We start from the raw sequence: 15508 nt of genomic DNA on the forward strand, positions 1-15508 counted from the left end.
TCATTTGCTCACATAGAGCTGCCAAGTTGTCATTTCTAGTCTTTAAAACAGTGCCCTTTGCAAAATACACACTCAGTGAAGAGCAGCCATGCAAATTAATAGATACAGAATGTTAAAAAAAAGAATCCTAATAGGATTTTTCTTGGGGAACAGGATTGAGATGCTGACGGGTTTGAAATAAAAGCAAGCCACCCAGCACAGCAGCCGCATTGCCTTCTCTTCATGGCTGTGGTGACGGTTGGGCATCTGCAGCAGAAGAGGAATGATTACATTAATGAGAATACCTGGGATATAAGGGGAGTCCTTGTACGCTCTTTATGAGTCAAATGAGAATATCGTCAAGAAAAGGCAAGCCACTTAAAGCATTCTTCCTGCACCTGGCCAGGCGCAGTGGCTCATGCCTGTAATCCCAGCACAGGTGTGGGAGGCTGAGAAGGGTGGATGGCTTTGAGGCCAGGAGTTTAAAATCAGCCTGGGCAACATGGCAAAACCACATCTCTCCAAAAAAATACAAAAATCAGCTGGGTGACGTGGCATACGCCTGTAGTCCCAGTTGCTCCAGGGGCTGAGGCGGGAGGATGGATTGAGTCAGGGAGGTCGAAGCTGCAGTGAGCCGAGATCATACCACTGCACTCCAGCCTGGGCCACAGAGCAGATCTTGTCTCAAAATAAAATAAAATAAAGCCATACTTCCTGCGCCTATGATGAGAGAATCTTGACCCAATGGTCTATATAGAATTCAGTGTACGTTAAAGATAAACCTATTTTTAATTGTCTTCAGTATGGTTCAGTTTTCTGTTGAAAACATCACGGTTACAACATTGAGGGATTGCTCGATGCCCAAGATGTTAAAATTACTATCAGTGGCTTTGAAAGGAAAGCACACTTTTCTACCTTCATTTTCAGTATAATGAATATGTTTAATATTTTTTCTCCTGTTGGCTCAGAATAGAACTTTGAAAAATGTCATACATGACAAAGATTGTTCGAGGGAGAGGAGAAAAGAGAAAGAATGAGTGAGGAAATGAGTGAAGGATTTCTGAAAATAAATGACAAACATCTCTGAAGGAAGGAAACAGATGACAGGCAGAAGAAATAAATTTCAAAATAAGGAAAATGAATCCTTAAAATAGCAGGAGAATGAACCAGCTTGAGAATGATTTTTTAAAGAACAGTATGTTTTAAAGTAACGTTTCTTATTGTAAAAATAATACTCCTTGTAAAGCATTTAGCAAACACAGAAAAGCACACAGAGGGAGTAAAAATCATTCAGAGGCCACCCTGGAGAGAAAAACATTTTAATGCTTTTGGATATTTCTTTCTAGTTCTTCTTATATTCCTTTCTTCTTTTAAAATAAGGGCATACTCTAAAAATAATTTCAGGTTCTACTTTTTTTCATTCAATATTATATTGTGAGCATATTACCATGTGAAATAGCGTTTGAAAATACGATTTTAGTGGCTATGCCAGTATTAATAAACCACAGCCCATGGCCAAACAGTGTCCCCCTGCCCATGAGCTAAATATGGCTTTTACATGTTGAAATAGCTTTTAAAAATAAAAGTAAAAAAATAATATTTCAGGGAGGCACGATGCCTCCTGCCTGTAATCCCAGCACTTTGGGAGGCCAAGGTGGGTGGATCAGTTGAGGCCAGTTGTTCGAGACCAGTCTGGCCAACATGGCGAAACTCTGTCTCCACTAAAATTACAAAAATTAGCCAGGTGTGGTGATGTGTGCCTGTGGTCCCAGCTACTTGGGAGGCTGAGGTAGGAGAATCACTTGAACCCGGGAGGCGGAGGTTGCAGTGAGCAAAGATTGCACCACTGCACTACAGCCTGGGTGATGGAGTGAGACTGTCAAAAAAAAATTCATAACACCTTAAAATTATGAAATTCAAATTTAAAGGAAATTTTATTAGAACACAACCACACCTATTTCTTTACATATTATTGACTATTGCTGCTTTTGAGACACAAGGGCAGAACTGAGTAATTGTCAGAGAGAACGTCGGTCCCTCAAAGCCTAAAATATTCACTATTTGGCCTCTTAGAGAAAGTTCCCTGACCCCTAGACTATGTAACCACATGACCTCTGTTTATATCAAAACTTGGTTAAACGCTTCCCTATCATTGAGCACCATGGGGTTTTTGTTGTTTTTGCTGTTTTAAATAACATTGTTGTGAATGTTCTTGACCTAAATTGTGGTTGACATCTGTGAATATTTTTCTAAGTAATTAATAATGGATCAAAGGTCATGGACCTTTTTATACCTCTGGATGTATTATCCTTTAGAAAAGCAGAAAAGGCATAGATACCTTGTTCAGCAGCAAGGGTGTTTATAAGAACCAGGGGTTCTGAACTGGCACCATAATGTTTTCCTACATAGAGATTTATGTTTTCAACCAACAAACAACTAAAAATTATTGGCTGCTGTCTTTCTCTTTCTAGAATTCTTTCAACCCTTTATCATAGTATTGGGAGCTAGAAAATAATCCATATCTATCTCACTCATCTAGAGTGCAGCAAATTTTTCATCTTCATATCCAGTAGGGATTTTAACCAGGAAAATAACCCCTTGGTTTGCTTGACCTTCAGAAAGTAATCAAACCATGCTGGCATCATGAAATAGGATGGTAAAGGCAGAGAGATCCCTGCTAAGTTGACAGAGAATCGGATTGATGGGGCTAACTGCTTTGCAAAGCAGGAGGCAAAGCAGAAGACACCCCATCGTGGTCTTGGCAGCCCGGGTTATAAAGAATTCAAATTTCAGTGCAAGGCAGCCGTTGAAATGGAATATCAGAAACAAAGGCCACCCTGGACATAATTGTGGTCTGGTGAATTTGCTGAGTGAAAATGGCTTATTGGCCATGTGGGTTTCTTCTGTCAGTTCTCCATCTTTCTATTGTGGGAATTTATCATGTTGGTCCTGCTTTGTAAGATTTCTTTACATTTTAAGACTATAAACACTTGTCTACAAGTGCAGTGTATGTAGGGTTTCTATGTATTTTCCATGGGTTTTTGATATGTATGGCTTGCATGTCAGAAACAGTGGGTTAAACAAGGCTAGTTGGACCCTTAAATGCAGGACTTCTCAAAGCCTTTAGTACGATATGATGAATGTGAATCAGCATGTGATGAATTTAAACGTAACATTCATCAAAATTATTGACTATGGGCAAGTTTATTTATTAGGCATATTTCAGAATATGCCTGAATCTGTTTTGTGGCTAAAATTTGGGCATCTGTGGTAGGAGGTAGCAAATCCACAAGGAACATACTGAAAAAATACTGACTACTACTGATAAACAACTAGCAATTAATTACAAATTTTAATAAATGGCTAAATGTAAAATAAATATAATACAGCAACAGGATTTCCATATACACAATAAAACTAGTTTTAAAATATTGTCTGAAAAGGACCTATCCCAATATCAATTAAAGCTGAAAATATGGGTAGGTGTGGTGGCTTACGTCTGTAATCCCAGCAATTTGGGAGGCTGAGGCACGAGGATCACTTGAGCCCAGGAGTTTGACACCAGCCTGGTCAATGTGGTGAAACTGCATCTCTACCAAAAAAAAAAAAAAAATTTACAAAAATTATCTGGGTGTGGTAGTGTGCACCTGTAGTCCCAGCTACTTGGGAGGCTGAGGCAAGAGGATGGCTTGAGCCCAGGAGGCAAAGGTTGCAGTGAGCCAACATCATGCCACTACCCTCCAGCCTGGACAACAGAGCCAGACCCTGTCTCAAAAAAACAAACAAACAAACAAACAAACAAACAAACGGCAACAACAAAAAGAAAGCCCTGAAAATACCTAGAACTAACCTTAACAAGAAATATGTAAAACCTGTCTAGAAAATCTTAAAGCCTTAAGTTAAACTGCTTGAAACTGAGCAATGTAAAATTAGACTTACATAAACAGGATAAACAAATCATGTCACAGGATTCAAATTACAAATATTTTAATTATGTCCATTTTTCATACTATCATGTCGATTTCTACAATGACAATTAGAAACTTTAGTAAATATTTTCAGGAACTTGTCAGATTTTCTTTCTAAAATTCATCTGAAATCATTAATAAGCAATGTTATCAATAAGCCTTAAAAACATTAGTGAGAAATGACTGAGATGTGATAGCAAAATGTTTTATACAGAAAGATCATAGAAAGTCCACCCAGCCCTAGCCTCCCTCTTTGGGCATGCAATGTGAGCTGTAATTAACAATTAGGGATAAAACAACTAGCTAAATGCCTGAAAAAGAAGAGAAAGAGGTTGGGGCTGAGAAAGTACTCAAGGAAAGGGTAGCCAAAAAATTCCCAAGTTTGCCAAGAGACATAAACAAACAGATTCAAAAAACTGAGTGAAGCCCAAACGGGGTAAATCTCAAGAAATCCATGCCAAGACACTTCTTAATGAAACTCCTGGAAACCAAACACACACAAAAAATTTGAAAGCAGCCACAGAAAGCAACACCTTACCTCTAGGGAAAAATATTATTCAAGTAATAGCAAATTCATTACCAGAATTGATGGAGGACAGATGGAAGTGGCACAATATTTTTCAGATGCTTAAAAAAAAAACTGTCAACCCAGAACTTTATATCCAGTAAAAATATCCTTTAGGAATGAAAGGGAAATCAGGACGTTCTCCAATGAAGAAAATCTAAGAGAATTTGTCAACAGCAGACCTATCCTAGAACAAATGGTTTAAAGAAGTTCTTTATATAGAAGAAAATGATAACAGAATAAATCTTGGAGTGCCAGGAAGGAAAATCAATATGCAAAACTATGGGTAAATAAATATGCTCTCCTTCTTATCTGGGATACTCTAAACCATATTTGAGGGTTGAACCAAAAATTAGAACATTTGTTTGATGTGGTTCTATGCATCTGCTGGAAAAATACTTAAGATAATTATAAATGGGGGAAGGTAAAGGGAAGTGATGTTTTTACATTCACTAAAAGTGGTAAAATGGTGACATCAGTAGACTGTGATAGTTATGAATATATTATATAGCACCTAGAGAAATTACTAAGGAAGGTTACGCAAAGACATAAACTAAAACACCATAGATATCCAAAATAGGAATAGTACCATTTTATAAAATTTTAGTACAACATGACAACCAAGATACTGTAATTGATGTAATCATGATACAGGATATTTCTATCCACACAAAGATCTCTCATGTTGTCCTTTTAAAGCCATACTGACTTTTCTCCTGCCCTCCCCTCCTTAATTTTCAGCATGCACTAATTTGTTCTGCAATTCTATAGTATTGCCATTTCAAGAACATCATGTAAATGTGTACTAAAATACACAGGATCCCTCTGTATTCTTTCTTACAACTACATGACTATAATTATCTCAAAATAAAATGTTTAATTAAAATAAAAAAGAATAAAGCTACCAGCAACAATAGCAACCCAAAAAGGACCTTTAATGAGATGGACAAACACACATGTCACATTAATTAAAATGGTCCATACCAATTTTTTAAACTGTAAGAAGTGATGGCAAGTTGATAAGAATTTGCAAGGTTTTTCTTAACTTTGTATTTTCCATATTTTAAAAGGTGACATTCGTAACTAGAAAAATTGTACCCTAATGCATTGAATAGGCACAGCCTTGTAAGGCGGTGGAATTATTTAGTGGAATTATTTAGCGTAGCTAAGCTAATGATACACAAAGAATCTGGTCAACCATGGCATGCATTTGGGTCCATTGTTAACAAAAGGAGAGCCAGTTCCCTTATTGTTTGTAAAGCACCTGCCAGAGGAAGGGCTTATGGGTGTCAGTGCTGCCATTTGTATATTTCTGCTTTATTACAGCACTAGTTCATTAATGAGGCCCTGCAATGTCCTGAATGGACACCTCACAGAAGGGGAGCTGCTTTCTATTTTATCTTCCTCATTAGTCGCTGGTGAATGTGGAATACATGGCCATACAGAAATAAAAACACATTTTAATGGTCTTACCTTGTTCTTAATGAAGACTTAGGCTTGATGCCAGTTCGCCCTTCATAGCAGGTATCCTTTGCCCACGATGGGATATAGCAGCGCAGTCATTCCACACAAATGGATTTTAGGAAGAGCTTCCACAATACAGGTCTGGAGTATGTTAGAACTCAGTGAAGAAAGATTCAAATTTGCTTGAAGTTCTTTTTCATAATGGAGTGGGCTCCTTGGAGAATGAGGAATGGGATTCGAGTTTTATTGGTTTAAGCCTTTAAGAAACTTTGCATTGAACCCCTCTCCAGCTTTCCATGCCCACCTGCAACTTTCTTTGTCAGCAATTAACCTGCACGTGTGCTTTAAAGTGAAGTAATTTCAAACTCCATCAGTTCCTTGGTTCTCATCTCAGTCTATTCCGAATCTGGGGTGTCTCTGTGACTGCTACACATACTGGAGTTTTGGGGTTTGCAAAGCCCTTCCAGATCTCTCGTTTCCCATGTACTCAACACCCTTCTGAACCCATCTGAAAAACTAGTCTATCAGGGAAGCTTGACAAGGAACAGACTTCAGTTGGACAAAGTTCAATTGAAATTGCCACTTTTGCAGGTTAAGAATAATCCAATGTTGGAATTTTATGTAGCTCGACCCAGCGGTTCTCAGCCAGGGGCGATTTTGTTCTCCCTGGGGACATCTGGCCATTCTAGAGCCATTTGGGGTTGTTACAGTGAGGGGTTGTGGGGATGGCACTGGCAGTTGATGGGTTGAGGCCAGGGATGCTGCTGAATATCCTACAGTGCACGAGACAGCCCTAGACAACAAGGATTCATCCATCCTCAAATGTCACTGGTGCCAAGGTGGACAAACCACAGTTCTGCCAAATGTAGCATAGGATTTAAGAACATGCAGTTGAAGTCCAGTGCCTGAACTCAATGGTTTTACCACTTAATTTCTGTGTGTGCTTGGGTATGTTAGCTACAATGGTTATAATGATAATTTCTGACTCAGGATTGTAGGGAAAATTAAGTAAGTAAATACATATCAAGCCCTTTGAATACTGTGGAGGCTATTGATGTTGGCTGTTATTATCTATAGAATTCTTTTAGATATTAAAAATTGCAAGATCCATTCTGTGAAGAGGGAGATTTGAAAAGAAAAAAAAATTAAAGTCTTTTAAAAATTGTAAGATCCAGAATTCACAGAAAACTTACAGGAAATATCTAGATTGCTGGAGTTATTTTAACATTCTGATTTATGTCATTGTTTGGAGTCCCCAATAGATTTCATTCCCTTTTTATGAACATATATGCATATTCCAAAAGTAAACAGTTTTCAGCAACAAGTTCACAACAGGTAGAACACACTTTTACGAGTTTTATAGAGAAAACACTAGCTCACACAGTAAAACAATAGCTTTCCGTGGTGGTGTTTACTCTTGCCCCAGAGAAAAGGCCGCCATACCATTGAAACTCACAAAGGCTGCACTCCACCAAAAGTGATACAGCCACAACTAAAGTAGCACATTTTGTACATAGAGAAGGCGTTCACTGGCACAGTGCTTGAAATGTCACATAAATTATGCTCACACTTCTAAGAATGGATCTTGAACACAGTGTGTAAATATTTGCTGGTCTCCCATTCCATGTGTCTCCCAGCGAGTCTGTGTGACTCCTCCAACCTGATTCCTTGTTGTCTGCCAAAGATAAGCCACTCGAGGGGCTTTCTGCTCAATTTCAACATGGAAGAAGTGAAAAAGATTTTGCAGCAATTGCTTGGATTAGAAACAAAGAAGACAGCTGGTGAATAAACAGGTCAATTTTTCTCATTAAGGTGTGGGGAAAACAGTCTCCTGCATCCTGAAAGCCCTCCTCACCTTTGGCGGGGAAGGCAGAACAATCTTATCAGGTAAGGTCATTCCAGATGGCAGGTCTGCCATTCCTGCCTTGCTCTTCATTAATCCACAGAGGCAGGTGGGAGGAAACCCATGACTGTTCATCACCCAGACATCAGCAGCATCAAGGCAGGCTGTCAGCAGCCACGGGAGCCTCAATTTCAAATCCACAATTCGGAACACAAAAACCAGGATTATGCTTTTTCTTGTTTGTGTTGTCATGGTTCCTCCAGTCACTGGTGTTTCGAATTCATCTTTTTCGTGCTTTAAAGCTTTGTTGTATCTGAGAAAATTGCAAAGGTACGTTATCATTGCTGCATCTTCCTATTGCTTAGAGAGGTGCTTTATAGCACAATCACAAGCTCATCAAGTCTGTTGGATTGGATTCTGGGTGAGCCTAGCGCCTGGGCTCTCAGTCGTACTTAAATAAATAGCAATTTTGATGGCGAGAAAATATTAATATAAAGAAACTGTTTACAGTCATGTGCTGGGGTCTGTTTGCACTGTGGGGTCTGAACAACCTAAACGGGGGATAAATTGCAAGCAGTCTGTTCTGCAGATGGTCTGCAAAGCCCTACAGTCTGTTTCAGTCATGACAAGCTTCAAGGACAGGTGACTAGGGTGACTTAAATGAACCCCTTCCCACAATGGAGTTCCATTTTCATTTTGTTTCTGGCCCCATTCAGAGCCTTTCCCTCTACAAAAAGGAGCTCCCTTCCATTACAGAAAATGAAAAGCTCAAGCACATTCTGTGTTTCTTTCTACTCTTGACTTCCCATCATACAATCTTCTTGGAGCCGGAGGAGTTATTTAGTCCAGAGGTGGATGCACTGCATTGTGCTGGCCAAATCTGGCCACACACATTCATTTGCATGCCTGTCTGTGGCTGCTTTTCTTCTACAATGGCAGAGTTGAGCAGATGCAACAGAGATGCTGTGGCCTAAAAAGCTGAACCCATTTATTATCTGGCCCTTTGCAGAAAATATTTTGCTGACCCCTTGTTTCAGAGTTAAGAAACCACAGACCCAATGGGGTAAAATAATTTGTCAAAACCATGCAGGCAGATAGGGATGGAGCCAGAAGCCTTGGTTTTTTTGTTTGTTTTTTGTTTTTTGTTTTTTTATGGCTTTGTGATGGATCCATGACCTGCTGCCTGGGTATCTACAGAAAGTCAGCACACATCACACAGCCGCACATTCTCTAATGCAAACTAACCTGTAAGAAACACATCTGTCCTATGATAGGCCAGCAAGAAAGGAGATACATAGGATTGCTGGCTTTGGGCTGGGGCTGTTTCCTCCCAAACAGCGTTTCACACCACCAGTTCATCCACATGGTGCCCATCTGCATTAAGAATAGAAAGCCAACAAATCATTCAGAACCTGACCGACGGATATGCAATGCTGGGCTGCCTGGTGAATTTGAAGAGAAGACCCATCTGAAAGCAAATATCTCTCATTACGTTTCAAATGATGAGGAAAAGATGATGACACCCTATCATCTCATGACAGAAGTCATCATGAGATGGAAAATTTCCCTGACAGAAGAAGAAGTCAACCTCTCCCCCTTCTAATCCAACTCAGTCATATAGAAAAGTTAAATCATTCCAAATAGGTTGTTGCTTCACTCTCTGAAACTCTTCCTCTGAGTTCTATGCAAACTCCTCAGTCAGGAATGTAAAATCTGCCCCCATTCAAGTTCATTCCTATCTGCCTTATTTCCCACCCCTCTCTGACACACATACCAGGCTCAGAGCCCTGGGGAATTGCACAGTCACAGGAAATGCACAGAGAGATGACCCCATGGAAAGAAACGTGCCACCTAGAAGTCTTGTTCTGCTCCAGAAACCCATTTAATAGATCTACTTCAACACCTGCACGTCCATGGCCTTCTGACCAGCTTCCTTTCTTTGGACGCTGGAATTATCTCCTTTTTATGCATTTCATTTTTGAAGACTACCCCAAACACCACAGCCCTTAGGAAGTCTTGTGCAACTACTGGACTGCTTTTGGTTATATTCCTCTTTAATCCATCACCCAATATAGAACTTCATGAATATCTCTTTTGGAGCATGTCCGCAACTCAAATTAGTAGTCATTTGCCTCTCACCCATTAGACCATTTTAAAGGCAAGAACAGTTTTCCTCATCTTCCTAACCCTCACCTTGCCTTCCACATAATAGATTCTCAGAATTGGGTTGTAAGAGTTAAGAAAACTCAATAGTTACTTGTTGGCTTATGTTTATTGACATCACAGATGGATCTGATACTGTTCTTCTTTGGCATTAAACTCTCCGGATCATGAAATGTGTACATAAATGACTTAATACACAGAATTACTCAAGGCCAGGGATTGGCAGACTTTTCTGCAAAGACCCAGGTATTTTAGGCCTTTCTGGTCTCTGTTGCAAACGTTCAACTCTGCCGTTGTAGCATTAAGGGAGCCGCAGACAATATGTAAATGATTGGGTGTAGCTGTGTGTCAATAAAACTTTATTTATAAAACCAGGTGGTATAGGTTGGATTCAGCCCTCAGGTTGTAGTTTTCTAGTCCCTCCAAACCCTCAACAAAAAGATCCTGCATCATTCTGGTGATGCAGAACCAAGTGAAATGTGGATGGAAACTACCTTGACATTTGTTTTCTATTCAGGAATTAAAACCACAGATGTTATTTTTTTCCCTCAGTAAAATCTCTTTAAAAAACGTTTGGGGCAATGCCTTGTACCCTAATCACAGTGCACATCACTCCTCTTGCATTCATTTGCTTTTGTCTCCTCATTTATTAGCACAATTTGCTTGTGAATCACTTGTTTTATGTAGCAGTTAAATCTAGGGAAATTAACTGAATTCAGAAATGTGGGCTTGGGCTGGAAATTCTTTTTTTTCCTGTATTACAATGAAATAAATTTTTCCTCAGTTTTCTAAAATAATTATGTTAATCAATTCCTGAGTCTTCAGCAGACGTGAAAGCTAAGGGCACCTTTGGTTTAAGGGGCTACAAGCAGAGTCAGCAGCTCATCTATAAACTCATATTAACAGATTGAGACACAGAACAGAGAAAATCATTCTCCACCACCTCAACACTATAACCATACTCATCTTTCAACTCTGAGGTCCCCATCCACCTAACTTTTTGAATAGATTGCACCAGTTTAAAAATTATGTTGATATTTCCAGCCATTTCCAGAAAAACAAACTTCAGTATGGATTATCTGACTTTCAGAGAAATACAGACAAGGAAAAAAAAAAAAAAGAAGGTCAGGCACAGTGGCTCATGCCTGTATTCCCAGCGCTTTGGGAGGCCGAGGTGGGTAGATCACTTGAGCCAAGGAGTTCAAGACCAGCCTGAGCAATAAAGTGAGACCCCATCTCTACAGCAGAAAATTAAAACAAACAAAACAACAACAACAACAACAAAAAACCCAGGACATCAAGGTTGTAGTGAGCTAAGATCAAGCCACTGCACTCCAGCTAGGGTGACAGAGTGGGACTCTGTCTCAAAAAAAACAAAAAAAAAACAAAAAAAGACAAGTCTGTTGATCTGATCAGAAGGGCAATAGTTGAAGCTTTTTCCACAAGTTCACAAGCTTTCTTTTTCATCTGGATAGCTTTATTTAGTACAGTAGTTAAGTCATCTCAGGATATATTTGAAAATCACATCTTAAAGTTTTTCTCAGACATTAGTTGAGACAAATGTAACCTGGAAAATTTAGATGGAAAAGTTCATGGTGTTTGGAGATGAGTGGAAAGTTGGGAATTTCTCAGGAACATGCTCCATGTTGGTTGTGCCGTCTTGGCTTTTCAGGTTACCCTAACTCTGAGGATGAAACTTCAAAATCTTTTTGGTCTACAATGAAAAAGAGCCATGCTATCAGGGGACTCTGCTTCTTTTCCACATTTTCTCTTGCTTTGTGATACAGGTTTCAGTGAAATCCACTGCTTCACACTCCATCTTTTTGGGTACTGAAATTTAGGGTCACTCTTAAAGTTTCACCAAATTCAAGATAATTTCTAACATTTAGTTGAGGCTTGGTGGGCCCAGAAGATCCTGGAGCTGCGTTTCTCAGATTGTACTTTGCAGATCACTAGAGTCCCTCAGGGTCATGAGGTGGTCCTTTAAAAGGAGTTTCCTTTTTCAAATAGTTTGGGATGTGACTGCACAGCAAACCAGACAATACTCAGTGCAGAGTTGCTGGGTCCAGGTCGGGTATGAGACAGAACTCAACACCAGAGGCAAAGCTTGGTCATGGGACCAAGTTGAGGAGTAGCTAAAACAGGGCCAAGGCAGAAGCAGGTTTCCATCAGACATGCCCACCATTGTGCCATGTCAGTTACCATTGTCACGGCGACACCCAGGAGTTTCCACCCCTTTCCATGGCAATGACCCGATGACCCAAAAGTTACTACCCCTTCCCTAGAAATTTTTGCACAGACTGCCCCTTAATCTGCAGGAAATTAAAAGTGGGTATATGCCAGGCACTGTGGCTCACACCTGTAATCCCAGCACTTTGGGAGGCCGAGGCGGGCAGATCACCTGAGGTCAGGAATTTGAGACCAGCCTGGCCAACATGGTGAAACCCCGTCTCTACTAAAAATACAAAAATTAGCCAGATGTGGTGGTGGGCACCTGTAATCCCAGCTACTCAGCAGGCTGAGGCAGGAGAATCACTTGAACCCAGGAGAAAGAGTTGGCAGTGAGCTGAGACTGCCGCTGCACTCCAACCTAGGCCACAGTGGGAGACTCCATCTCAGAAACAACAGCAAAAAAAGTGGGCATAAATGTGACACTCTCTGCCTACAGTGTTATCCTGTTCTGCAGGAAAAGTCACAGAGCTGTAACACAGCTGGAGATGTAACATTGCTTCTTCAATAAAGCTGTTTTCTTCCACCTCCTGCTTGCCCTTCAATTATTTCCTAGACACAGCCAAGAACCCTCAGGGATTAAACCCCACTTTGTGGCTTGCCTGACCTGCATCATGGGAACTTCTCAAAGATGCAGAGAGATCCTGAAAGATATGACTATGTTTTAACTTTCTTCCAACCAGCATTTTCTAAACCACTTGGGCAATACAAGCCATTTGTCTCAGGGTGTGCAATAGTACCTCAGCAACACAATGTTTCCTAAAACACAATGATGGAAAGGCTACACAACCTCTCCAGTGCTCCTGAAGCTTTGTTGCCTATGTCAACCTCAGGGATCTTATGAAAAGGTAGGTCTCAGTTACGAGGTCAAGGGTGGGGTTGGAGAGTCTCTGTTTCTGACAAGCTCCCAGGTAGGGTTGCTGTGGCTGGTTCATGGACACAAAGTTAGCAAAGTGCTAAGAATCCACCCATTGCAATTGATCTTTCCATCTCTCCAAGCTCCCTTGTGCTTCACTGAACCACACCAAATAAACACTCAGTGTTTTTCAGCCTTTGCGACTATTGTTTGAAATCCTACCAGATCTGGGGTTTTAAGTCAAGCCCAGCTGCACATTAGCATCATTTGGGAGGCTTTTTAAAAAGATGAATGCCTGTTCTCCAAACTATGATATCAGAATCTCTTGAGGGTGCTGTCTGGACATTTTAAAATATTGAGACAAAATGTACATAACATTCAATTAACTGTTTTAGAGTGTACAATTCAATGGCTTCTAGTACTTTCACAGTGTTGTGCAACTATCACTTTTTTCTTTACCCCAAAAGGAAACCCAGTACCTGTTAGCAGTCATTCCTCATTCCCTGCTCCCGTCCTCAGACCCCAGCAATCACTAATTTACTTTCCGTGTCTATGGCTTTTCTTATTCTGAATATTTCATATAAATAGAGTGATACAATATGTGGTCTTTTGTGTCTAGCTTATTTCACTTAGTCTAATTTTTTAATCTATATTGTAGTATACACTAGTAGTTTATTTCTCTTTATGGCTGAATATTATTCAACTGTATAGATATACCACATTTGTTTATCCATTAATCTGTTGATATACATTTTGTTTGTTTCCAAGTGTGATGATTGTTAAGAGCCCTGCTATTAACATTCATTTACATGTCTTTGGATACCTGTTTTTAATCTTTTGGGGCATGGATGGATAGATAGATAGATAGATAGATAGATAGATAGATAGATAGATAGATACACACATATACACACACATATACACACATACACACACACACACACATATATGTATATAAAATATGCCTAGGAGTGTAATTGCTGGTTCATATGGTACCATAGACTGAATGTCTCTGTCCTCCCAAAAGTCATACATACGTTGAGATCTCAACCTCCAAGATGGAGCTATAAGAGGTGACTTAGATCTTTGGGACATGATCTAGGTGATGAGGGTGGAGGTGATTAGTGGTGATGAGGGTGGAGCCCTTATGAATGGAATTAGTGTCCTTATGAAAAAGGCCCCAGAGAGCTCCCTCACCTCTTCCACCATGTGCCTTCTCTACCACACAGCGAGAAGGCCCCGTCTATGAATCAGGAAGCGGGTTCTCACCAGGCACTGGATCTGCTGGTGCCTTGATCTTTGAGCCTCCAGAACTGTGAGATGGAAATGTCTACTGTTTATAAGCCACCCAGCCTATGGCATTTTGTTATGGCAGCCAGAAAGGACTAAGACACATGGTAACTCCGTTTTCACCTTACTGAGGAAATGACAAACCCTTTCTCACGGTGGCTGTGCCACTTTACATTCTCACTGGAGAACATCACTGGACATTTATACCTTTTTAAAGGTTCCCCATTGAGTGCGATCACCAGCCAGTGTGGACAGCACTATCCTGCAAGCAAGGACGGCCTTGTTCACACACTTAATACACATGTATTTAATTCAATGGGGTGCCTGAACCCATAGCATCAACATTACCTAGGAACTTATTAGAAACACAGTTTCTAGGTCCAGCATGGTGGCTCATGCCTGTAAACCAAGCACCTTGGGAGGCCAAAGTGAGCAAATCACTTGAGGGCAGGAGTTTGAGACCAGTCTTGTCAACATGGCAAAACCCGATCTCCACTAAAAATACAAAAATTAGCCAGGCATGCAGTGGGAGCCTGTAGTCCCAGCTACTTGGGAGGCTGAGACAGGAGAATTGCTTGAACCCGGGATGCGGAGTTTGCAGCGAGCCGAGATTGCGCCACTGCACTCCGGCCTGGGCGACAGAGCAAAAGTCCATCACAAAAAACAAACAAACAAAAAAAGCCACAGTTTCTTGGTCCCCACACTGAACTGACTGAATCAGAAACTCTGGAGGCAGATGGTGGTCACTACCTATTTTATCAAGCCCTCCAGGGGATTCTAAAGTTTGAGAACTGATGCTCCATATATAATTTTATAATTTGCAATAGTTTCACTTCACCCTATATCATATGCACTTTCCCACATCCTGTACTATTATTTGAAAACACAATTTAACATCTACTTGTAATCTTTTAATATAAAACAAGCCCACTATGCACTTAATCATTATATCTGGGGCCATTTGATTTTTCCCATTTTTTATGAAATATAAATAATACTCCATGAATACTCTTGACAATAAATATTTCCACACATCTCGGAATATTTCCTTGAGTTAAATTCAGAATCATAATTACCAAATTATAGCGTTTAGACATTTTTATCTTTATGCTGTGTTGGCCACTTCATCGGATCTGAGCTCTTTCTGTGGA

This window comes from Gorilla gorilla, chromosome X, assembly GCF_029281585.2.
Source record: "Gorilla gorilla gorilla isolate KB3781 chromosome X, NHGRI_mGorGor1-v2.1_pri, whole genome shotgun sequence".
Lineage (NCBI taxonomy): Eukaryota > Metazoa > Chordata > Mammalia > Primates > Hominidae > Gorilla > Gorilla gorilla.